The sequence below is a fragment of the Hipposideros armiger genome, unplaced genomic scaffold (genome assembly GCF_001890085.2).
Source record: "Hipposideros armiger isolate ML-2016 unplaced genomic scaffold, ASM189008v1 scaffold_596, whole genome shotgun sequence".
Classification (NCBI taxonomy): Eukaryota; Metazoa; Chordata; class Mammalia; order Chiroptera; family Hipposideridae; genus Hipposideros; species Hipposideros armiger.
The window spans coordinates 168423-195200 of NW_017731946.1; the positions used below are offsets into that span (position 1 = coordinate 168423).

General features: G+C 36.1%; 1 protein-coding gene across 3 annotated transcripts in view; it reads left to right on the forward strand.

Annotated features, from left to right (window-relative positions):
• Nucleotides 1-26778, forward strand: part of FRYL (FRY like transcription coactivator) — a 246267-nt gene that overhangs the window by 50331 nt on the left and 169158 nt on the right. For all 3 annotated transcript variants that reach the window (XM_019624634.1, XM_019624635.1, XM_019624636.1), the window contains one exon: nucleotides 10953-11084. The gene's annotated coding sequence lies outside the window, so the exon portion shown is untranslated. The remainder of the gene's footprint in view (nucleotides 1-10952; nucleotides 11085-26778) is intronic.

The following is a 26778-nucleotide window of genomic DNA, read 5'->3' on the forward strand; positions in this document are numbered from 1 at the left end:
CTTGTTGTTAGGAGCACATGCTCTCACCAGCTGAGCCATCCTGCCACCTGTTGGCAGCTCAGCGGCAGCTCAGCTCAGGCGCAGCTCACTGGCCCATGTGGGAATTGAACCAGTGACCCTATTGCTCTGAGCTTGCACTCTTAACCAACTGAGCCTCTCAGCCAGCCCCTCCATGAAACTTTTTAAAGGTATGTTTAATTTTAGTTAGTAGGAATTAAAATGTAAAAATCCAAGAAAAGGTGAGAAATGTTAACCAGAACTGGAAATTTTTGCAATTGGATAATTAAAATACATTATTGTTTTAAGTAACAGAAATGAGAAACATTTTCTTCATTTAAAAATCAGAAATTATATTGATTTTGGTAAAATCTTGATTTTTTTCCCCCCAAATAATTTAAAACCTCAAAGTAAGGGAGATTTTAAGTAAAGCTTATGGAAAGAAAGTGAGAGTTGTGTTATAATTTTCAGATGGTCATGAGAAAGGTGTCTTTTATTGCATGATACGACATTTTATAACATTATATAAAGGTATAAAGATTGATCTTATTGTCCCTATTTATAAATGGTTTTATTGTGACTTAAAATAGGAGGTTCTTTGAGCCAAGAACTGGTGGACTTTAGAGTACTATAAATCATGGTTGAGTTATGAAAGTTTTGTATTGTCCAGTCCTCCATGGTTACTTTTCTTTTTACTGGACCTATGTTTTGCTTATTTCTTTGCTCACTAATAATAATATCATTAAGCAGGCAGAGAAAAAAGGTGTTATTGAAACTAAAATAAGTTAGTAGTTTAATTTGGTTCTGAGTTTTTGAGTAATTTTGCAGTGAATTGTTTTTATACCTTTTACAGTCAAAGTAACAAGAATTGTATTTGTTCTGTGATATATATATTATATATGCTCATACATATACACTATATATATTTTAACATTTTTATGCTTATGACTTTTCAAATAATATACAATAGCATCGATTTTTACCTTTACTAATTGTGGAAAACATGTAAATGACAAACCTTTATATTTGTGCTTAGTTTGCATATTATTAGTTGAGCTTAATCTTTAGTGCTCTATTATTTTTATGAAAGCCAATTTGCTAGGTACTGTGGGAGATGTAATGATGAATTTCTTAAACCCTTCAGGGACTCATAAATCCTAGAGCAACATAGACTTTTAGAACAGGAAGAAATTTAAGACATTATCTTCTCTTAGGGCTGTGTATGTGTGTGTGTGTGTGTGTGTGTGTTTAAGCAGCAGTCCTCTGATTCCTACCCACTTCAGTGCCTCCTGTCCCCCATCCTCCCAGATATGTAATACTGTCATTTTCTGTGTAGGGGAGAGAGGAATTCAAGCAATCCAATGATTGGGTGGCATGAAAGTAGCTTTCAGGTCTCTCTTTCATATTCTTTGATAAGCAGGAAGAGATGCAAACTATTTTTTTTTCTCTAGGTCAGTGTTTTAGTCAGGGTTTTAAAACTGTGAAATCAAGAAATCATCTTAGTGGGTACTGAGCGGAATATAAAACTGTTGAAAAAAAAAAGTAGTTTGGAGATTATCCAAGTATATTGCAGATTATTTCAAATCATTCATGTGGGTATATATATATATTGGTTTGTTATGTAAAATGTAGTATAAATACATTTATATAAAATGTATTTTTTTTAACTGCAGTGAAACCTGGGGAGTAGCCGTTGACTCCCTTATCTCTAAATATGTTGCTTACTCTTTTTGCTGTGCTCTCTTGTTATCATGCCCTGACTCCAAGGTAACGTGTTTTCTACACAGGTAGAAATATACAAGGTGATATTTTCCCACAGTCCATCTTAATAAAAGATGCACAGCAAGGTAGATTTTTCATTACGCTGGTTTTGCGTGCATGCCTCTGGGTACAAATAAATACTTTGATGGATCTAGCTGTTAATCTGTAAGTATTGTTTATGATGTGCCTCTAACTTGGTACCAAGATGTGATTTAAGCACCAAGAGAATTTGGATTATTTAATACGAGTACATAATAACACTACTTATCAAATATTCATGTGGGCACATACAGAGGCATAATTGTATTCTTGTAGTACACAATATAAATACTAATATTGTTTTGGAGAATCAGCATGGTATGCTGAAGCCATGGTTTGGAAAAAGGCATTGTAGTATGTTTTTATCTGTGGGAATTACTGGCAAGTGTAATTGAGAGATTCTAAATACTGTAGTTGTTTACTTCGCTTTTGAATTTGGCTTACATAGTTTTGGTCTTATTTTTTAAAAACATAATCATTGAATTATTGTTCTGTAAGACCTATGGTAGAAGCTAAACCATGACTGTTGTATTTTAATAATTATATCTTCTTTTAAAGATTAAAAAACCCAATTTCTTCCCACTAAAGATAGTTTAAAAACTATTTAAACAGAGAGAATAGTGGAGCGAATGCTCATGTACCCATTCCATAGCTTCAGCATTTATCAGCTTTGCTACCTCTTCTCTTCTTTCCCTAATTCACAATTATTTTGAGGTGATTCCTCTCTGTCATAAAACATCACCTGTAAATATTTCAGGATATAGTTCTGAAAGACAAGGACTTCCATTTCTAAATACACAAAGTAGAATCTTAAAAACTTTCTTGAGGACTCTACTGACATTAAGAATACTAGAATTGGGGCCGGCCGAGTGGCACATTGGTTAAGAGCTGGCTTGGGACGCCAGCTCTACGCAGCACGGCCCTGGTTCGGATCCCACATTAGGGCCAGTGACACTGCCCTCTACAGCTAAGATGGTGAACAACAGCTCAACCTGGAGCTGGGCTGCCGTGAGTCTCTGGCGATGGCATAGACTACAGCCCCTGCTGCAGTGGGCTGCCATAAGCTATTGTGAGTGGCCGACAGCCAGTGTGAGTGGCCGCAGCCCGTGTGAGCTGCCAAGAACCACCGTGAGCGGCCATCCGGAGACCGGTGACCGATCTGCCTCACTTGAGAAGAGCGCAATGATCACAATACCAACATGGACCAGTGAAGCAACGTCCTCCATAACTAGACTGAAGAACAAAAGGACAGCAACTTGTCTGTTCTTCTTCCCCAATTCCCCAACGCTGTTCGCCTCCCCCAATTCCCCAATAAACTCTTTAAAAAAAAAAAGAAAATCTAATATCTGAATTAAAAAAAAAGAATACTGGAATTGTTTTGGAGATGTTAGAATTATGTAAAGGAAAAGTGAGAACCTTTAAATGGAATTAATGGAAAAAGAGAAATATGTGATAAGCAGTTGTACCAAAGAAACAAAGAAAGATTGCAATGAAAAAGTCAATTAATAGCTTTTAAGTGCCCATGGAGAAAGGGAGCAATTGTTTTTTTTTTGTTTTTTTTTTTTTGAAGTGTGTTTTTCCAGGACTCATCAGCTCCAAGTCAAGTAGTTGTTTCAATCTAGTTGTGGAGGACGCAATTCAGTGGCCCATGTGGGGATCCAACTGGCAACCTTGTTAAGAATACCATGCTCTAACCAACTGAGCTAACTGGCTGCCCCACAGTTGGCATTTTTGAACCCCTAATATTCTATACAGGTTAGTAGGGGAGTAAAGCCAAGAGTATTTTATACCATTTGAGATAGAAATTCTGTTTCTAGACTTTTTCTTGAGGGGAAAAAAATGAAAAGTGTGTACAAAGACTGCCCATCCAGATACTCACTGCCATATTTATAGCAGTGAAGAATTGAACCTAATGTTCAATAATGATAGAATGATTAAATACACACAATGTATTTCAAAACGTTGTAGTATTTTGTAATCACTAGAAATGATATAGTATACCAATTTTATAAAACATTTAATGCATTCTAAAACACATGAAAGAAATTAACCTGGGTATTAAAATGAATTGTGGCTATCTCTAGGTTTTGAATTATGAGTGATATTTATTTTTTGATTCTTTTTCTTTCTTTGGAAGTGTTGCAGATTTGTCTATCAGTGTATGTGACATAAGTTAATAAGTTAATAATAGTTAATAAGTTAATAATAGTAAACATTTATTGAGTACTTACTATTTGTCAAGCACTACTTACACATGCTTCATTTCATCTTTTACACTTAAGTCTCATAATAACCCTAGGAGGTTTTTCTTTTTTTTTAATTAAAGTTTATTGGAGTGAACCTAAGAGGTTTTATAATCCTTATTTTATAGATGAGGAAATGGAGGCATAGAGAGATTGAGTACTTTGACAACTTGAGTCTCTCCTTTTAAATTTATTCTTTGCTTCCAAATGTAGTTTTACCTCTAAGATACTATAAATATTTTTTTTCTACTTCTTAAAATGTATGGTAAAATTGTGACATGTTAGTAAAAATATTTCTTAATTGGTGGATAACATTTCATCTTCTGAATCTACCGTGAGTTTTTAAACTGGTCCTTTGTTTTTGTTCTGTGCCTCCCCTGCAGCATTGTGCTCATAGGAATAATGGTACAATGAATATCTTTGTAAATAAATCTGTGTGTGCATTCCTGGTTATCTCCCTAGAAAAAGCTCTTAGAAGTGGGATTATTGGGTCAAAGAACATAAACATTTTAAAGACTTGATACAAGCTGTGATATGGCAGGTGACAAATGATCATTCCTCCTTAAATTTAGAAAAGTGGTTCTGGGGCTCTGAATTCAGGAGAAATAGGTCATCTAAACATCACTGGGAATTGGTGCTTTCATAGTTGCTCTTATAAAAGTCAAGCCTTTCTGAGCTTGCTGGAGACAGTAAACACAGAGAAAAAGAGGAGAGACAAACTTTGAAGATTAAATTGTGGCTTTACTTGCTCAGTGACCTTGAACAGCTACTTCTTTATTTTTCTAATTAACTTAAAATTTGGATTAGCCCAGAACGTTTCTATTGCAAATTGTTTTATGAAACTGTACAAAGTATACATATCAGATTTGCATGAATTTTCTTTGATGTTTGGTTTTGTAATTTCAGGATCATAATTAGGTAGAGCAATTTCCATTGCATAATTTAAAACTTACAGATATAAAAGGTATTCTGCATTTAAAAAATTTTAAATTATAGTTGACATACAATATTATATTAGCTTCAGGTGTATAACATAGCAATTAGACATTTATATAACTTACAAAGTGATCACCCTAATAAATCTAGTACCCATCTGACACCATATATAGTTATTACAATCTTATTGACTTCATTCCCTATGGGGCACTGTACATCCCATGACTATTTTGTAACTACTGATTTGTACCTCTTAATCCCTTCCCCCTGTTCACCAATTGCCCCAGCCCTCCTACCATCTGGCAACCATCAAAATGTTCTCTGTATCTTTGAGCTTATTTCTGTTTGTTCATTTATTTTGTTTTTTAAATTCCACATGTAAGTGAAATCGTATGGTATTTGTCTTTCTCTGTCTGACTTATTTCACTTAGCATATTACTATGTAGGTCCATCCATGTTGTTGCAAATGGCAAGAGTTCATTCATTTTTTTTTTATGCCCGAGTAATATTTCATTGTATATACGTACCACATTTTCTTTATCCATTCATCTATGTATGGACACTTAGGTTGCTTCCATATTTTGACTATTGTAAATAATGCCTCAGTGAACATAAAAAATGTAACACATTGATTAGAGACTGTGATGGCCCTAGAAAGTGTTTTAATGTTGCATTTTAAAATAAAAATATTTTCTGAGGAGTCACTCTTATTTCATTTTGTAATAAGGCAGAACAGAAAATTTTTTGGTTAATTGATGGTTTCCGTTAAGTTAGGTTTTATTGTGGTTTCTCTTGAGCGTGTTTTCTTCCAGAAGCTCTTTAGGTGACATCTACAAAGACTTTTTAACTGAAGATTTGGGCAGGGAGAGGAGGATTTTAAATTAAGGGGGTGCAGAGAATAAATAATGAAATTAGAAAATTTCCCTGTGAAGCTATCAAAAAGGTTAGAATCGAGTTTTCTGGGAAGACCAAGATTGATGAAGGGTAATCTGACAGTCAAGAAATTTGTGAGAGGTACAAATGGAATAAACAGAAAACACTTTATTGAAATTTGAAGGTTGTAAGTATTTTAATGGAAAGAAAATACTACTTTTTACTATGAGTAGTAAAACTATGAAACTGCCTATATAAATGGTAGAGATGGAAAATAAACAGAAGAAGGACTTTTATCAGGGGCTCTTAATCCATAATTAATGGTTGGATTAGAAAGATTCAAACCTTGCAAAATTAGGTGTATGTACAGTTAAAAGGAGAGGCCTCTAGCGCTTTTTTCAAATTTTTAAAGGAATGACAAGGAGCCCAAGCTTCTCCTAGAACAGAATGTAAGCTCCACAAGGGTAAGGATTTCTGTCTGTTCTGTTCACTCCTCTGTCTCTGGTTCCTAGCACATAGTTCTGCTCAATAAATATTCGTTGAATGTACGATTTCTGTAAATCTGTGTGTGGCATAGTTGATATTAATGAATTTTTTGAAGTTAGCAATGGGAGTATATTCCAGATTTAGTGAGATTGATGTCTTACAGGTCAGCCTCTACATTTGTCCAAAATTTTTCTCTTGGTGTTTACATCTAGATGAATAGCTAGAGCATTTGTATGATAACTTTGTGGTTGAATTCCTTTCCTTTTTTTGTGTCATCATGGAAAAGTAATAGGAAAATTATTTTAAACCCTACATAGTCATTCATCAGTATATAAGAAAATGTCCTCTGATGCTGTTTTTATTTGATTCCATGAATGAAAAATCTTTATAGAAAACTTCCTCTTAAATTTGTTAATGAAAAATTTTGCTAATTATTTTCATTAGATCACATAGTATGACAGTAACTGCTATTCTGGCTAAAAAATGTAAAATCAACAAAATGTTGACAAATTTGCCAGCACAGAACATTGCTTTATCAGCAAGAGATTTAGATTTTTGCTGTGAAGCCCAGTTATTCTAGCTCAGTACCATTACACAGCATTTTCAGCAGGTGATGTAGTGTAATCTGTGATTATATTAGTCAATGTAATAAGTTTCTGTACTCTTTAAAATTGAAATTTGGAAGAAGGTAAAAAAGAACAACAGAGAGAAGGTTAAAATGCAAGCCCATTTAAAAAATTGTAACACTATAGCATTTCTAAAATAAGAGAAAAAGTGAATTTCTAAAAAGTGAAGTGTGATAAACCAGTGTTGATTTTATGAGTCATTCCTTTTGTTTGTTAATTAAAGGGATGACTGTAAATTCTTCATGTTAATGATTTTTACCAGTCAGACATAAAAGATATTTGAATAATTGCTGCCTGTAGTTGATTATTTGTGAGCAGATTTTTTGTATTTTATATATTTGGCAGATTACAAAAATTACTGCATTTTATATTTTCCATAATTATTTTGCTATTATGCATAGAAGCTATGTCTATTCTAGATTTATTTAAAACCATTGCATCCTTAGTCTAAAAGGTTGTCAGAACATTTGCATCATTTTGGCCTTTTGCATCATTTTAAGAGGCCTTGTAAGATACCCAGAATAATTTTAATAGTAGGACAGAAATTTGCCCCCATAAATTTTATATCTTGCCATGTGGTTTCTTTCTTTAGTTGAAATATGATGAGTGTCTAGTTCACCACACATTTTAGCATTCAAGTATAAGTATAAAATACATTGTAAATTAAATTTAGAGTTTTGATCTTTAGATTGATTTGTAGTTTGGATCTTTGAAGTAATTTAACTTAATCTTTTACCCAGTGAGCTAACTCTTTCTATAGCATTTCCAACAATTTTTGCCTAAAAACTCGGTGAGCAGGGACTTTATTTCTTTTTTTTCTATTTTTTTAAAGAATTTTATTGGGGAATTGGGGGAAAGGGAACAGACAAGTTGCTGTCCTTTTGTTCTTCAGTCTAGTTGTGGAGGACGTTGCTTCACTGGCCCAAGTTGGCACCATCATTGCGCTCTTCCCGAACGAGGCAGATCAGTCGCTGGCTTCTAGACTGCCGCTCACGCTGGCTGCCGGCTACACAAGGTAGCCCATGGCAACCCACCTGCCGTCGCCGGCGACTCACAGCAGCCCAGCTCCAGGTTGTGGTGTTGTTCAGCATCTTAGCTGTAGAGGGCAGGCAGTGTCACTGGCCCTCATATGTGGGATCCGAACCGGGGCCCTCTGGCATCCCAAGCGAGCTCTTAACCAACGCGCCACTCGGCCGGCTCAGGGACTTCATGTCTTTATAAAGCAGCCTTTTCATTAATTTTGCAATAATTAAGTTGTTATTCTTTTGTTGAACTCAAATCTACCTTATGCTAGTCACAATAACTTCCTTGTTCTCCTTTTCAAACTATGAAGAATACATACAAGTATTGAAAATAGTATAGTGAACATCACCGAGATTCATTTTTGCTTTATTTGCTTGAGATTATTATTTTCTGTATCAATGTATTATCAGAGACATATGCATCAAGTATCTTACTACAGTGAAGATACATTAAGTTTGTGGCATTTCTGTTCATTATTTTTCTAGTAATTCTGTTCAGAAAGGAAATGAGGTTAATGTGTTATCTGAACACTCATTCAACTTTCTCTTTTACTTTCTGGATTGAAGTGAAGCAAAGCTGTCCTTGGAGGACCTCATTTGACTTGAGATCTCAAGTGCCAGAGCTGGGCCACTGTTCTCTTTATTTATTGCACGTGGAAACTTCTAGATCATTATTCTTATTGCAGGTTTAAAGCCTTTCTCCCTCAAAGCTTGTGTTATTTGGCTATTTACAGACTTTAGTGTTGTCAGATACCAACTGACCTCCTCAAGTCACTCGTTTATGTGACTTTTTTCTTTTAAAAATAAGAAGCAACAGCATTGATTGTGAGTACACCATGACCACATTTACCAAATACCTAACTTCCCTGACTGTGACCATCTCAAAAGAAGTAGTATGAAGGTAGTAGAAATCAAAATGATTCTTCCTGTAGATAGAATATTCTCCAAATTAATTAAGTGAAATGAAAATAAAAATGGGTTTCATGTTAAGTAATATATATGGAGACAAGATGAAAAGCTATTGACATGCAACTCCCTCCACCCCAAACCAAGACAAAAATAAAAAAAAAACCCATCCCTGCTAAAAATCATTGTAACCTATAAAAGAATGTCAGAGAAGTATAAACCAAATGTTTTCGAGGGTGACCAAAGACTTGTTTATTTTATAAAAAATGGAAGTTGAAAATAGAAAGGTTGTCTATCTATTAAAGAGGTATTGAAAATTCTAGACAAACATTGGGAGGTCTTAAAATGACACAGTGCTGTGACGGTGTGATTATAAGAATACAAAACACATATAAAAAACATGGCATTAGATTTGCTATATCTGAACAGAAGGTTATTCAAAAGTGAAGCAAAACAAAAGACCTAGATGTGATGATACAAATCAATCCTAGGTGAACGTGTCGCAGTATTCTAAAACTGCTTTGTACTCCAGTAGTAACTGGTTTTGCAATTTGTCCTAGAAGATAAAGTGAAAAATAGTTTAAATTTCATTAAGTATAGACCAGCACATGACTGTACTTTACAGAAATAATATGCTATTTGTCAGAAAAGCTTTATTTCCTTTGAGGGAGAAATGATTCCATGAATCAACGATGAAATAAAGTATCAAGAATTATGGCAGAATTCTAGATACGTTGTTAGTAGATCAGAAATACTTGGTGGGCCAGTAAAAATTCCAGTAAGTCTGAATGATATTGATTATGAGCAAGTACACATGAATTAGTATTGTATTCATATTTACCAGTTTTTTGTTTTCAAAGATTTGATTTTAGTCATGATTTAGTTGATTGTGCCTGTGAGTGAATGGAATATCATTATATTTTCTAACTTGGCTAAATGAATTTCGAATTAAGAAGTTTAAGTGCAAAATTAATATTTTAGAGAGCAGTCAGCTCTTTCTGTTGGGTTGAGGATTAAATTCATTAAGTATAAAAAAGATGAAGACACCCGTTAAGATTTAAAATGAAGTTAATTTGAGTTTCAATGCTAGATTTAAAATGTGGCCTATTTATTGAAAAATGCCACGATTTTTAATGGTAATACAAGCACGGAATGTGCACAATTACATATGTGAGACCTTATATATGGTCAAAGGATAACTCTCTATGGTCATTGGTTTTATTCTTAGTAACCATCAAATAATTATAGATGTACAGTAGTTCACAATCCATGACCCCCTTTACAGACATTATAATTGGACTTGAAAAATATGTATCCCAAACATTATCTGTAGGTGGGATAAATATTAGACTCAGTGGCTATATGAATGATTTTTTCAAATCCGTTTATTTACTTAAAAATGTATTAAATGTATTATTGAATAATTAAGGTAGTGGTGTATGGTTCAATCATTGGCTAGTAAAAGCATTACTTGTTAATGCAAAGAGAAGAAAGGAAGGGGGAAAATTGAAGATTAGAAGAAATTTAAAAGACTTAGTAACAATTGCCTATATGGATTTTGTTTAGATCTGGATTTAGAACAAACTATTTAAACAAACACATATGAGATGGGGAAATTTGAGCTTTAATTGGTAGTTCATGTTATAAAGAAATTATTATTAATTTATTGTAGACATTATAATGCTATTGGCTTATGTTTACAAAGCAAATCTTTTGTCTTAGATGCATACAGAATTATCTACAAATGAAGTATAAGGTCTGGAATTTGCTTTAGAATAATCTAGAGTGGTGAGATAGGAGTTTGGGGTAGGTAGATATATAAATGAAACATGATTTGCTATGAGTTAATAATGGTGGGTTCATGGTACTACTTTCAATTTTGCATTATTTTGAAATTTTTCATAATAAAAATTCAAGAGAAATGTAATGCAACATTATAGAAGAGGATAACTGCGGTAGTAGGTGACACTGCTATGTAATATTCAGAAGTAGGATGGATATGAGTAACACACAAATGTGTTCATTATTGTAACGTGTAAATTTTATATTTTGCTTTTCTTCAGAGACGAAGCCATTTATTTGAACCTTGGATGATTAACACCTAAATGCTTCATTCACGAAACTGCTCAAGAGTTCCACAGTCAGGATTAGATGATCCAAGTTACCACCAAGAAATTACCGTCGTGAGTTCTACGGTAAGATTATAACATTAGGTTGTTGGAAAAGTCATGATGCATTTTTGCAAAGAGAAACATAGAAAAAATACGTCATGACTTCTCCGACAACCCAATAAATATTCTAAAGGTTAAATAGTGACTGTGAGGTCTATAAAGATTTTTAAATGTTATATTTGAGCGACCAGCTTCTATTATAGTTTCTTAATCCTGGAACTCTTAGGAGTTCAAAGTTGTGATAACCAACCAAAGATCTTAGAAATACCATCATGCAAACAAGCTCTATGGCATTCCCTCCTTGTAGATTCAGCTAGTAACGCATACAGTTTTGTCACAGGAACACCATGCTTTTCCCTTGCTGTATTTCTCAGGGTGGGTCCTTCGGAAGCTGATGCTGAAAAGGAATCTGGCTGCCAGGGTGTTTTTTAGGGATCAACATCTAATAAGAGGTGGTATAGAAGCAGGTTGCGCAGAGGAAATTGAACTGCAGTGCAGGCTCAGCAAAGCCTCGCCAACCCTACAGGGAATCTGGTAGTTGTGAGAGTTTCTTTCCCTTCATAAATAGTAAGCTTCTGCGGATAGAGACATATCTTCAATGCTTTTGCATCTTGCATGGGCCATTATTGTAGTTGCTCAGCAAATATTTATTAACTGAAGGCAATCTGAGGAAAATCTTGTGGCCTCTTCAATAACATCTAATCCTTGCCTTTTGTTTCCCCAATTGAAAGTGTAGTTCAGAAGGTGGGGTTGATAGTGACACAGGTGGCTGTCTCTGTCTTGTACATCATGAACGTACATGAAGGAAACTTGCCCTCTTATAACCAGCATGTGCTGTGTACCATTATGTTTTTGGGCTCCACAGATAAGGAGGAAGACGCAAAGGAGCCCGAGGAAAACCACAAACATAAGTTTTAAAGAACATGAGATCATATCCATAAAGAGGGGAAATAACCAGACAAACCCTGGAAGACACAGTGATAACTCCTAGGCTGTTGAGGCATATGAATTATGGTTCTAACTGGTGGTTTCTTCTGTGTGTGGGCAATAGGCTGATCAGATGTGAATTTTTAGCTTTTCATGTTCCAGTGTTGAGAGAGAGAATCTATTTCTTAGAAGCATTTTTTAAAAGTCAACTTTATTTCCTATTTGGTCCATTCCTGCTTTAAGGAAAGAAATTTAAGTCCTGTGCTTGCCTTCCTTGTTTCTTCCCCCCTTTTCACTGTAGGATTCCTTGAGACAGGATTTGCATTAGTAAACCCTCTAAATTTTCTCTGAACCTTAATACTATATAAACGTGTTATAGGTAGAGACCTTCAATTAATATCTTTTAAATAATGAAATAAAGAATAGTTGAGTGTTGCGTTGGTTAAGAGTTGGGTTGGGACACCAGCTCTGAGCAGCAGGGCCCGGGTTCGGATCCCACATGAGAGCCAGTGATGCTGCGCCCTCTACAGCTAAGATGGTGAACAACATCTTGACCTGGAGCTGGGCTGCCGTGAGTCACCGAAGACGGCATAGACTGCAGTGGGGCTGGCCGGCAGCTGGCATGTGGTTTCGTGAGCCACCATGAGCCACCGTGAGCAGCAGTCCAATGGCTGACGAGCAACTGCCTCACTGGGGAAGAGCGCAATGATAATACCAATATGGGCCAGTGAAGTGACGTCCTCCACAACTAGACTGAAGAACAAAAAGACAGCAACTTGTCTGTTCCCCTTCCCTGTTTCCCCAGTGGTGTTCCCCTGCCCCAATTCTCCAATAAAATCTTTAGAAAAAAAAAGAATAGTTGAGTTTATAATCAATGTGGTAGGAAAATGAGGATTAAAAACTTATTAATTCAGAACCAGAAATTTTTTTTTTTACATTATAACAGTTTTTCCTGATATCTATATAGACAATTTTATGCTTTATTTTTTAAAATATATAAATCATTTTCTTTATGTTGAGTCTTAGAAGAATGAGATTGTGCTTGTTTTTCACTAAGTGAATCAGATTTTAAAATTATTATTAGATGTATATCCTCAAAGTTATAAATTTGATTACTTAGGGAGTTTATGCCTTATCTGTTCTCTTTAATTTTTCATTTCCTTCTTGCTCACTTAGTATCCCCACCAGAGGGCAGGCAAAAGAAGGGAAAAAAAAGAAGATATTAATTTCAGTTTTCAAAGTTTTATGTAGGCATCTTCCCCTGGGATATTTTGTCATGCTTCTGGATTACATTAAGACAGTAAGATCTGCTACTTTTGCTATTTTAAAATATTTAGTATAATGCCCAATTATTTGGAAATAAATTATGTAAGGCTGATTACTGGGTTTATTAAATTAAATATTTATACTTTATATTCTTAGATCCATGTATTTTAAATTATCACTTTGTTTTTGTAATTCATGCCAAGGTTTCAGTTGCTACTATTGATAATTACAGTTGATTATACATTGGAATGTTCATAATATAATGTAAAGTTTTAAATGACTCCATTCATGTCCCATAAAACTTGATGTTTCTGAGGTCCATTAGTAAATTTTTAGAATAAAAGTTATCTTTTGAATACAAATTACTGTTTCTCACTTCAACTATAAGTTTATTTAAAAGGATAATATACCTCAGACCAAATTGAATTTGTCTTAACAGTATCACAGTGTAAGTTTTCAAAGTCTAAATGTTAAACTAGATGAATGCTAAACATTTTATGGTCTCAGTATTACTGTTAACACCCATTGTAGATGTACATGTAAAGTGCTACTTCATTGTCAGTAGCTGTTTGGTTTGTTATCAGTATGAACAGCAAATGTTCTAAAAATCAGCTTCAGAACAGCTGGCACTTGACCTACTGGTGTTCAGCACCACCTAAACTCACATGACATCTCTTTGCTCTTTGACATAAATAGTGTACCTTATCTTCTCATCAAGGAAATTGGTACAAGCACCTTTCTGTGTGCTTGTAGGTCTAGTAATGTAGAACCTTAAAATGGATTTTTTAAAGAGAGTTGTTCCTCCCATTCTTTCTGGAGATTTGGTTTTGGATACAAGAGATGGTTTTCAGGGAAGTTCTCCAAGATTATTGAAGATGAGATGTCTTAGTTTGCTTTCATCAGAGAAAACTGTAGATGAGGAAGATGGAATCAATTTCTGTCATAGTAATTATGACAAACACCACTACCAACTTGGTAAAGTAAAAATGTTTCATTTTCAATCCCTTAAAAAGTATTTTAGGAAAGTAAAATTATTTTTACAAGTATCAATTCTAGTAAGCATAAATCTTTATTTTGAAAATCAAGTTTAAGTATTAAAAATGTTAATGCATGTAAATATATAGTTGGTCTAAATTTTTTTAGTATCAAAATTTTTGCTTCAAGTTTAGATGTAGAAATATTTATGCTCTGAATCAAAATAAAGTCATTAAGAAACTTAACAGTTTGGTGATCTTTGGAACATATGTTGATGAAGTGTTATACTTATTGAAAAAATGTTATTGTTATAACCTGTAGGATATGTAAATGAAAAATAAGATACCAAGTTTCACCTATCACCATAGATATTATGTAAATTTTATTTTAAAAATATGCCCCATTCTTTTGTTCTAAAGATAGCGAATAATTTGGGTGAAATGTAAAAAAGTCACATCTTTGAATATAATCGTGATTACTTTGTGTCACAGTGGCTTTATTTTGTGTAACCCTGCAAAGTTAAATTTAATGCCCTTTAAAGTTTGAGCAAATGCTGTGTGTTAGGAGAAAAATAAGTTTTGCATATAGTGACTAGCAAATATTAAAAGAAAGGAAAATCCTTTAGGAAAAAGATGGAAAAATGCTTTAAATTTTTATATTTTTGGCTAAAATATTTTAAAATGTTAAAATGTTCTGTATGATTGTAAATTTTTTATTTTCGGGAACAAATAACTGTTCATGTAGTTTAATATTTAGTACAAAGAGAATTTCTGTAGACCTTATGCAAGTTTGATATATATTCTTATAGTTTTCATGTGCACATATACATTTTTATTTGTAGAATTAAAAAATGAGGTTTACTTTCCTAACTGTTCTGATACGTGGTTTTTCATTTAATACATCACAAACACCTTCCTGCCTCATTTAAAATGCACTCCATTATGTGGATGTAATAATTAAATCAGCCCCTTATTGATGAACATTTAGAATGACTGTCATTTTTATTAAAAATTGTGTCATATCCATTTATATATTACATTATACTTTTGTATGATTGCTTCTTAACATAAATTTATATGTGCATTTTAAATTTGCATAGACAATGCCAAGCCACCTTTAAAAAATTTCTCAATTTAAGCTCCTCAGGGCAGATGAGTATTCCTATTTCTTTGTATTCTCCCTAACACTATTTCTTGTCAGTTTAAAAAACAGGGTAGTGTTTGTGAGAAACCAAAGTTTGTTTTAAGAATATCAATTATGTAAAAGAAAGGAGAAAGAACTTTAAAGTTTAAAAAGAAATATATGTTGATATCTACAATGTACTAGTATTAGAAGCTTTTAAAAATATTATTCACTCATGGGTGGATGAAGTAGAGGTGAAGCCACTGAGAAGTTAGTGCCTCTTAATTTCAGTTAAAATCTGGAAATCCTTTAGCACTTAGTTTTGTGTTCAACAATGCAAACATGAATAAGTGAAAAGTATGACTATATTAATATGTGCAGTTATTTAAGTTATTAAAAATTTACTTTAACTTTTAGTCTTGAATCATTTAGTTGTTTTCTTTATCACAACTTATGTGGTTGGACTTGGTGTTTAAATGTAATATGCTATGCCCACTAGTTTAATATGACTCCTTTTTAAAAAAAACCACACACACAAAAAACCCCCACTATCTTACACATTTTTTGAGTATAGCATACATGTTGTAAAATGTAATAGATTTTGTAATTTATATTAATTTTCACATAAGCACTCCATTTAATAATGAGGAATTTTCCATAATATATATCTTTTTACCAGTCATAGTCAAAACAAAGCAAAATCATGGTGCAATGAAGAATATGTTGTCTGAAATTTCAGAGGCTACAGGTTCTTTGTGGAATAACTTGCCCAGTTTCTCTCCAAAAATAAAATTCAACTTTAGGGAATGACTGTTAAAATTAATTTAAAGGACTTCTTTAGCAATTTCTGTAGAGAGATTTGGTTTTAAACTTTCTGGTTCATAAATTTCAGTTTACTGATCAAACTCCTTTTCTTGAATCTCAAGATTGAATCTAAAGTTATATTGTATATAAGAATAAAATCTGCGTGGTTCACATCCGTCTATAGATAGGTTACTTGCAACTCAGAGTGAATGAATTTTTACTTCCTGTTTACTGGCGGTTCTGGGATAGAGATAATGTGGTTTAGCCAGAAGCCATGCAAATATGACTGGGTACAGTTCTTCTAAAGAGTGTTTGCTCATTTAATGAAAGGAGAAATCAGGAATATGAAGAGATTTCATATCAGTAATGCAAAGAAGGAACTACTCTTTGAGAAAAACTGATGTGTAATCTCATACTTTTGTATTTGGATCAGTTGTTTTCAACTTCTTGAGTTGTTAATTCAAAATTCAAAAAGTTATTTCAAGAGATGTTAGGCAAGCTTGTAATATAGATTAATAATTGTACTTTTGTGAGAGGATCAACTAAGTTAGTTTGCAATATATAGAAATTTACTTGCTACTTTTAACTCTAGAAGTATTTTAGATGCTTATGGTTTCTTTACCAAAAATGTGGGTAGAATTTTGAGGAATTTGTAAGAGTTGATATTTTGAAGAACATTTTTCTTTGCTTTTGATAACTTTTTTATTTTCTAACTTTCTGTAAATATTAAGTAATATTTATAGATTTGTATAGAAATTCTCGAACAACTCACTGGATTTATTATAAGTCCTCTATAGAACATATTAACAAATGCCTATAGTATACCATACTGTTCAAATCTCCTGCCACCATTTCTGCCCCCAACAGGTTGAGCTGTGTGCTTACTTACTAAGAATTGGTTGTGTTTTATACAAAACCTGTTATGTCAATTATACCTGTAATATAATTTAATTAGGTATTACATAATTCAGCAAAGTATGAGACTGAAAAAAAAGTTGTTTTGGTGTGAGCAAATTTGAATGCTTTGGTCAGACTCCATACAAGTGAATTCCTAAAAAAATTTGATTTTGAATTACATGTAGGCCAGAGAATTGTACATGATTGGAAGGATTTTGCCCTCAGAGTTTAAGATTTTACCTTAAACTCACTGCACTTTGAAGAACTAGAAATCATAGATGATGTATATATACGTGGGTTGAATTTGGCAAGAAAGACAGGTTCCCCTTAAGAGATAAATACTTGGCACTATATCAGAAGGCTAGGGAATAAACATGGGTTTTATATGTAAAGTTAAAGTAAAACCTTTAGTGGACCTATTGACCTTTGTCCTCCCTGATTCCTACTTTAAGGAAGCTTTCTGATTACATGATTGGCTAACAGTTGTAATTTATAATAAAGGGACTCTGTTGTATATAGTTATATAATGTGGCAGTTTTGTTAAAGAAGTAAATTATTTGCTATCCCTACTTAATAAAGGAAAGGTAATCAAAAGGTTCACAGATTTATGTTACATAATCTTGTTCATAAGATGCTTAAATATTCATTTTTTTAAGATTTTTTTATTGTGGAATTGGAGGAGGGAAACAGCATTGGGGAACCGGGGAAACGGAACAGACAAGTTGCTGTCCTTTTGTTCCTCAGTCTAGTTGTGGAGGACATCGCTTCACTGGCCCATGTTGGTATTACCATTGTGCTCTTCCCGGGTGAGGCAGATCGGTCGCTGGGTCCTGGACAGCTGCTCATGGCGGCTCTTGGCAGCTCACTTCTGCTGGCAGCCATTCATGATAGCTTTACAGCAGCCCACTGCAGCTCCACTGCAGCCTACGCCATCTCTGGCGACTCACGGCACCCCAGCTCCAGGTTGAGCTGTTGTTCACCATCTTAGCTGTAGAGGGCGTAGCATCACTGGCCCTTATATAACATCCGAACCTGGGCCCTGCTGCTCAGAGCTGGCGTCCCAAGCCAGCTCTTAACCAACTTGCCACTCGGCCAGTCCAATATTCATATTTTTTGTGTAGAGTCCTAATTATGTGATCAAAGACTGATTTCGCTGATAAATATTAGAATTGGCACAAGTAATATCTATCTTAAGACATTAAAGTTGGTCGGGGAAAAAATGCCTTTCACTGATTCAGTATACACTACAATGTAGTCTGACATTGAAGAACAATGAATGTGAGGTGTAGTCATGAGTCAGATCCTAAGAATCAGGCAGTGTGTTTCCACAGGCTTCTGTTGTGACAGCTGCAAAGTATTTGTATATCCAAGATTGGGTTATTTTTATTCTGATGGAATCAACCTTAATTTTGTTGTTCATTTTTCTTAGAGTCAAGAACAAATGAGTGTAAATATAAGATTTATTTTTATAATTCACCAAGAAGAGATACTGATACACTGAACATTATCAATGTTAAGATAAAAGAAAATTTTGAGCACCCTCTGTATTCTAGACCCTGTTTTCTTGTTTTGTGTTTTACCAATAACTGAAATAGTATCATTGTCTGCCTATTTAATGCTTAACCTGCCCCCCTTTCCCCCCTCAAATAGAATATAAGTTGAGCATGGACTTTGCTCTGTTTACTGATGTATTTTAAGGCTTGGAGCATAATAGTTGCTCAATAAATATTGGTTGAATGAGCAAATGTTATCTAAGTTGTCTTGAAAACCCAGTAAGATAGGTTGTTACACAAAGTTCTAAAAGTTCAGAGAGGCTTAACCAAATTATTTGAGGTTTTTTGGCTACTAAGCAGTATAGTCATGACATTATTAATATTTTAAAATCAGGCATTTGTTCTTTCTACTCCATCTTATTGCAGCTTTGAAGTTTTTGAATCTTTATGTATAAACTTTTTTTTTTTTTAAAGACTAGTGTATCTACCAAGGTTAATTGTTCCATTAAAGAACATATACTTTTTTGGGTGCTTTTATTTTAACTAAGAGCTGTATTTTCATAGGAAACAACTTTAATTCCAGTATATATTAAGTGTTACTCTTTAAGACTATGTGTTTCACTTTAATGAACAGTTGATAATTATTTTTATAACACTCTGGTTAGATAAGCTGATTAAAGGAATAGCTGTTTCACATGACTTTTACAAAAACAATCAAAAGACACACATTGAAATACCATTTCTTTTTCATTACAAAGTATTAATGACTCTATGGGATATAAATATTTAAATAATCTACTGGTATACTGGTATACCTTTCCTGAGGTATTCAGGACAGCTTACTAGCAGGGGCAAACCAAAAGGTGGCACTTGTTATAAAATGCCAAGTGCCTTTTGGTTGAGCTTTAAAGTCTATCTACATATAACTAGTAAAGAAAGGGGAGTGCTAACAGTTACTAAGTAGATTTTTTTAATAAGTGATCCTTTCAGTTTTGTCTTTGTAGAGCTGTTGCTCTCAGTGGTTAGATTTTACATCCCCAGAATAGCTCATTTTTGTTTGATACGTTTGTTATATATAGTAAGTACAGGAATAGTATGGCAGGCCAGCTACCTTTAACAAGGGAATGAAATGAGTAAAGAGTGATTTAAGTCTTCATCAAAGACTGGATTGTTAATAGAGTGTTTAGAGAAGGTCCTAGGAGAACACTGAGATGAGGCTTTCTTCTGACACTTCAAATGCTTGTAGTGACAATAGACCGAAGGAGGAGAATCATTTGGAATTCAAATGTGATAAAAAGGTTGTTGTTGGGCAAGGCAATATTTGGGAAGAAACTGAGCTCCAAATAATCAGTTTGCTATGGAATTTCTGGCCTGACCCAAATGATACCTTGTACCTCACTCTGTGTGAGGAAGTTTAAAATTTTTTCTTGCTTATGCAAATTGAATTTGGAAGCATTGGGCTTAATAGTGTCATGAAATCAAGTATGTTCCCTTACGTAAGAGGGCCTTTAGAAAGATCCAAGATGTAGATATACACAGTTCATGCTTCCTTCTGTGAACACATTAAAATTACAACTAAATTATAGAGCAGTCAACTTGGAGAACCATCTGAAGTCTGACTGAACAGTAGTTTTAAAACTAAAGATATAAAGAAGAAGCCATATCAAGACTGGTAGTAGGGGTGGAGAAGCAAAATGGGTTGGCCCCAAACTTCTGTGTGGCAGTTGAGAATCAGGAGGGATACCTTGGATGTGGAGGTTCCCCCTGGAGGAGTGAGGGACCCCAGCCCCACACCAGACTCCCCAGCTCGGGGTACTGGTGCTGAGAAGAGGAGCTCCCACAACATCAGGCTGTGAAAAACAGTGGGGATTCCAACCATCCGGGTGGGACAGAAGGCTGTAGGAAATCCAGACATTCTCTTAAATGGCCCGCGCACATACTCTCTCACTCTCAGGTACTCACCCTAGGCTCTGGTGGAGGGACAGTGACTCGGGTCATTGGAGACATGTGGGGAGAGAATGAGGTGTGTGGCTTTAGAGTGAGGACTGGAGAACAGTCACCATTTTCCCTGTGTGGGGTCCGACTCCCGTGTAACCGGCAGGCGGTCACCGTCTTTCCTGTGTTGAGCCTTCCCCCACAGGCTAAATCTGAATCTGATTGATCTAGTGAGCTTCAGTCCTCTGCCCTGCAGACTCACTGGGACCCCACCCTACCCAACTACCCCAATTCTGGAAGCACTTTCTCAGTGAGCAGCCAGGCCCATCCGCATTGCACTCTTTCTTGGAAAACTGTTGGAGTCCATGGGCCCCAGTCCAGCTGTGATTGGCCCCGGTGTGCTCTGAGACTTTTGCTGAGTAGCTCTAGGCCCAGCACTGGCACCAAACCAGAGTCTACATTAACCTGGTGACCACAACGCTTTCAACTCTAGTGACTCTCTGAGACCCTGACCCTGCCACACCCAACTACGGACCATACCAGTTTTTATCAGTGGCTGAACCTTAAGGGAACTGGCAGGTGGCAGCAGGCCTTGGGGTGTCCTGGCTTTTTGAAGAGCTACCCCAGGCCTGGTATTGGTGGCAGCTGTCCTAAGTTCGCAGCGTGTCCTCTCCCACATGCCTCCAACTTTAGCACAGGCAGTGAGCAACCGCAGATTGCTTTGTAGCTCCTACCAGGTAGTCCCTGGTGGGTCACAAGCAGTGGGTAACCTGGGCCTGCACCAGAGCCCCTTCCAAGAGGCCCCAGAACCAACATACTTGGAGGCTGGCTTCAGACCACAGCAGAGCACCACCCAGTTAGCTCCACAAGCAGCACACCTAAAAGATGGTCTCAACAGGTACCAGAGCCTGCTGGGGTGAATCCCACTCAGTGGGGTAAGGCCCCTGCACAGGAGCCCATAAGCTGTAGGCCAAATCCCACAGCCAATCAGCGTGAGGGTCAATTCCACTCACTGACTTGCCAATAAAAATCAAGGCTCAATTATAAAAGGGGGGTACACACAACTCACACAAGGGACACTGCTGGAGCACCTGGAGCTGGTGACCAGGGAGACTGTGCCAGGGCCCCACAGGTCATCTACTACAGAAGGCCACCCAGACAAGGCTGGGAGACATAGCAGATCTACCTAATACATAGAAACAAACAGAGAGACGGCCGAAATGAGGACACAAAGAAATACGTCCCAAATAAAAGAACATGAGAAAACTCCAGAAAAAGAACTGAACAAAATGGAGGCAAGCAACCTACCAAAGATAGACTTGAAAACACTGGTTATAAGGATTCTCAAGGAACTTAGTGAGAACTTCAACACAGAGATAGCAAGCATAAAAAAGGACATGGAAACCATAAAAAAAAAAAAAAAACAGTCAGAAGTGAAGAATGCAATACCTGAAATGAAGAATGCTCTAGAAGGAATCACCAGCAGACTAGATGAAGCAGAGGATCAAATCAAAGATTTGGAAGACAAGGTATTAGAAAATACCCAATCAAATCAGCAAAAAGAAAAAGAATCCAAAATATGAGGATAATGTAAGAAAGAGACCTGTGGGACAACATCAAGCGTAACAACTTTCACATCCTAGAATAGAGAAAGCAAGCTATTGAAAACCTGTTTGAAGAAGTAATGTCTGAAAACTTTCCTAACCTGGTTGAAGGAAATAAACATACAAATCCAGAAGCACAAAGAGTCCCAAACAAAATGAACCAAAGAGGTCCCATGAAGTCACATCATAATTAGAATGGCAAAGGTTAAAGACAAAGAGAGAATCTTACAAGCACCAAGAAAAAGGCAAGTGGTAACTTATAAGGGAACCCCCATAAGATTGTGAGCTGATTTCTCAACAGAAACTTTGCAGGCCAGAGGGATTGGCACAAAATACTTAACACGATGAAAAGCTACGACCTACAACCAAGGGTATTCTACCCAGCAAGGCTATCATTTAAAATCAAAGGACAGGTAAAGAGCTTCCCAGACAAGAATAAGCTAATGGAATCAATCACCACCAAACCAGTATTACAAGGAATGTTAGAGGGACTTCTTTAAGATGGAAAAAAAAGATAAAAATTATGAATAACAAAATGGAAATAGCTACATATCTATCAACAATTACTTTCAAATGTAAATGAATTAAATGTTCCAATAAAAAGGCACAGGAAGGCTGAATGGATAAGAAAACAAAACCTTACATATGCTGCCTACAGGAGACTCACTAAAGATTGAAAGAGACATAGACAGAAAGTAAAGGGATGGAAAAAGTTATTTCATGAAAATGGAAACAAAAAAGGCTGGGGTAACAATACTTACTCCAGACAAAATAGACTTTAAAACAAAGGCTACAACAAGGGACAAAGAAGGACCCAGTAATCCCACTTGTGGGTATTTATACGAAGAAACCCAAAACACTACTTTGAGGAGCCATGTGCATCCATATGTTCATTGCCGTATTGTTTACAATGGCCAAGATGTGGAGGCAGCCTGGGTGCCTGTTGATGGAAGAATGGATAAAAAGAAGGTGATACATATATATTGGGTTGTCCGAAAAGTCATGATGCATTTTTGTAACGAAAAACAAAAAAAATACGTCATGATTTTTCCGACAACCCAATACAATGGAATATTGCTCGGCCATGGAGCAGAGTGGGTTCTTTCTATCTGTTGCATCATAAGTGCACCTGGAGGGTATTATGCTGAGTGCAGCATGTTAGACAGAAAGACAGATGCAATGTGATTTCGCTTATATATGGAATCTACAGAATGAAACAAACAAACAAAAAAGAAAGAAAGAAACAGACTAAGGTACAGAAAATATTTTGATGGTTGCCAGATGGGAGGGGCGTTGGGGTGTGGGTGAAAACAGGGGAAGGGATTAAGAAGTACAAATTGGTTGTTACACAATAATCATGAGGATGTAGGGTACAGCATAAGGGATACAGTCAGTAATATTGTAATAACTATGTATGGTGTCAGATGGATGCTAGATTTGTTGGGGTGATAGGAGGGGGTTGGGGAAGCAGGGTGAAAAAGGTGAAGGGATTAAGAAGTACAAATTGGTAGTTACAAAATAGTTATGGGGATGTAAAGTAAAGCATAAGGAATACAGTCAATGATAAGGAAATAACTATGTATAGTGCCAGGTGGGTACTAGACTAGTCAGGGCGATCATTTCTTAAATTATGTAAATGTCTGACCACTAAGCTGTACACCTGAAATTAATATAAAATAATATTGAATGTGAAATGTAATTGTAAAATTTGAAAAGGTGGGGAAGGTGAAGGGGAATAAGACATAAGTATAAAACATAAGTCATGGGGATGTAATGTACAGTATAGGAAATATAGTCAATAATATTGTGATAGCATGGAACAGTGTCAGGTGGTTGCTGCACTTATGGTGATCACTTAGTTATATAAATGTTGAATAACTATGGTGTACCCCTGAAACTAATATAATATTGTATGTTAGCTATATATATATTTTAAAGATTTTATTGGGGAATTGGAGGGAGGGTAACAGTGTTGGGGAATCGGGGAAGGGGAACAGACAGGTAGACAAATTGCTGTTTTGTTCTTCAGTCTAGTTGTGGAGGACGTCGCTTCACTGGCCCATGTTGGTATGATAATTGTGCTCTTTCCCGGGTGAGGCAATCGGTCGCCGGTCGTTGGTCGTCGCTCACAGCGGCTTCCGGTAGCTCACACCGGCTACTAGCCACTCACGCTGGCTGCCAGCCACTCACTCACGTAGCTCACGGCAGCCCACTGCAGCCCTGCTGCCGCCTACATTGTCGCCGGCAACTCACAGCAGCCCAGCTCCAGGTCGAGCTGCTGTTCACCATCTTAGCTGTATAGGGCAAGCGTCACTGGCCCTCAATGTGGGATCCGAACCGCAGCCCTGCTGCTCAGAGCTGGTGCTCCCAAGCGAGCTCTTAACCAGCTGAGCCACTTGGCCGGCCCGTTAGCTATATTTTTAATACAAATCTTTTTTTAAAAAAAGAGGTCCTTTGGAGTACTTTTCAGGCAGTAATCATTGGAGGATGTAGGGGAAGCCTTATTGGCTTGTTACATTCATTCTTTCTCTGAATCTGGGAATTCTCATAATAGAGGAGAAATATTGGGAAGACCCACAGGCATGATGGGAGAGAGGCAGTGAAGTGCTGAGAAGGAAGTGGAGTGAGGCTTTGATCCAGACTGAGCGGAGCTTTGCCAATGACCGACTGTGTGACCTTAACTAGGCTGCTTAATCTCTCTAGGTCAGTTAATCTCACCTGTCAGCTTGAATGATACCTTCTTTGTAGTATGGTTTTCAAGATTACAAAAAAATGGCAGCAAAATTGACACATAGTTCACTATTTGATGGCTAGTATTATTTGCAAAAACTTTTGGATTTTTGTCTTGGAGCTAGATGAATCAGATTTATCTAGAATTTATCCTTGGAGCGTTCCATCTTAAAAAAATGTCCTGGGAATTTGGATCTAGGTCTTTTACTGTGTATAATTCAAAAATATTTTTGCATGTGATTTATAGGTATGTGAGAGCTCATGGGAGCTTGAGTTGCACCACCTTTTCCTGTGCTTCCTTCTTGGTCCACAGTGTGTGCTCTTCTAAATAACTACTGCCAAGTGATTGTGTGATTTAGAAGTTATTGCCACATTATTATGTCAGTAGTTTCTCTTGGCTGTTTTTAAAGTTAGCCAAAAACTGCAGCGGTTCTCAACCTTCCTAATGCCGCGACCCCTTGATACAGTTCCTCATGTTGTGGTGACCCCCAACCATAAAATTATTTTCGTTGCTACTCTATAACTGTAATTTTGCTACTGTTAGGAATTGTAATGTAAATATCTTTTTGTTTTCTGATGGTCTTAGGTGACCCCTGTGAAAGGGTCGTTGGACCCCCAAAGGACCCGCAACCCACAGGTTGAGAATCGCTGCTTAAAAGGGATCATTTTAGACTGTGTCCTCAAGTTACATGGATATGTAGTTTTAAAAACTGGGGCAGTTAAGTATGGCTAGAGTTAGTGTCAGGATCTTTACTTCTTTGGCTTTTAAAAGGGACTTGAAAGAAACATAAATGAAATAAAGATACATCTGTCTCTCTTTTTTTAAGGGGCATGGAATAGCTTTTTCTCTGTTCCACTTACTCTGCTGTTTCCCAATCACAGAACTGATATTTATACAGTATGGTTATGTTGGTTGTTAAAATATTACAGTATCAGTTGCTTTTAGTTATTTTTCCATTTCTTCTCCCAAGTGCTCCTGCTACTTCAGTCCTCCTGCCCCTACCCCAGAACCCTCTTGAACCACTCCAGGTTTCATCAACTAAAGGGTGAGACCTAGGCACCCCAGAACCCCTAGGACCCACCTCCACTCTGAGGCTGAGCTTGTTCTAATTGTTCAGTTACCGTACCTTCCTGGTGGCTGGGTATTTCGATGATCACTCCTGCTTATTCTCATTTAAGAAGCAGGATAAAGGAGGTATTGTATCTAAGATAAAATAGTTGAAACACAAGGGGTAAGAAGAATACATAAATATTAGGCAAAACATGCTGAAATAATAATGGTGTAAAAAGATGAATAAGATGATAAAAATAATATCTGTATCAGAATATGTGAAAGAAAATAATAAAGGTGAGGTTAAAAAACAGTAAAGTAGGTTAAGATGACTAAAGCTAAATCTAAGTTAAACTAATGGAATATACTAGAAAGGTTAAACAAAAATATAGTGTGCTATAAAAGAAATTCAGGAAGCACCATGCAATGCAAGGGTTAACTCCACCCACATACAGGCAGTGGCCTTTGGGTTGAAGTAACTATAGATAGTTATAAGCTTCCAATCCTGGTGACTTCCTGAAACTGGAACTCTGCAGGGGGAATAGAAGTCTTTGTCTGACTGTCCTTGGGATTGAATAGTTTCTTCCAGCCCCAACCTCAGTTCATTATTCTCTGAGTCGGAACTCTAACTCATTGTCCACTAGCTTCTATTATTTCATTTAATATAAATGTCTTGTTTCTTTTACCAGATAGTGAGTTCTTTGTGAACTGAGTTGGTCTTATTTATGTGGGTATTCCCAGAGCTTAGCCCAATGGCAAACCCTTAGTAAGCAGTTAGTAAGTGTTTGTTGGATGTTAGAGTTCTCTGTCCTGTGGTTCTTGTCCTTTATGTGCCAGAGTAAGTTTTTACTTGTTACCGAGAGTTGCTGTAAATTACCATATTTAGTGCACTGACTTTTCCTTCAGGACCATCT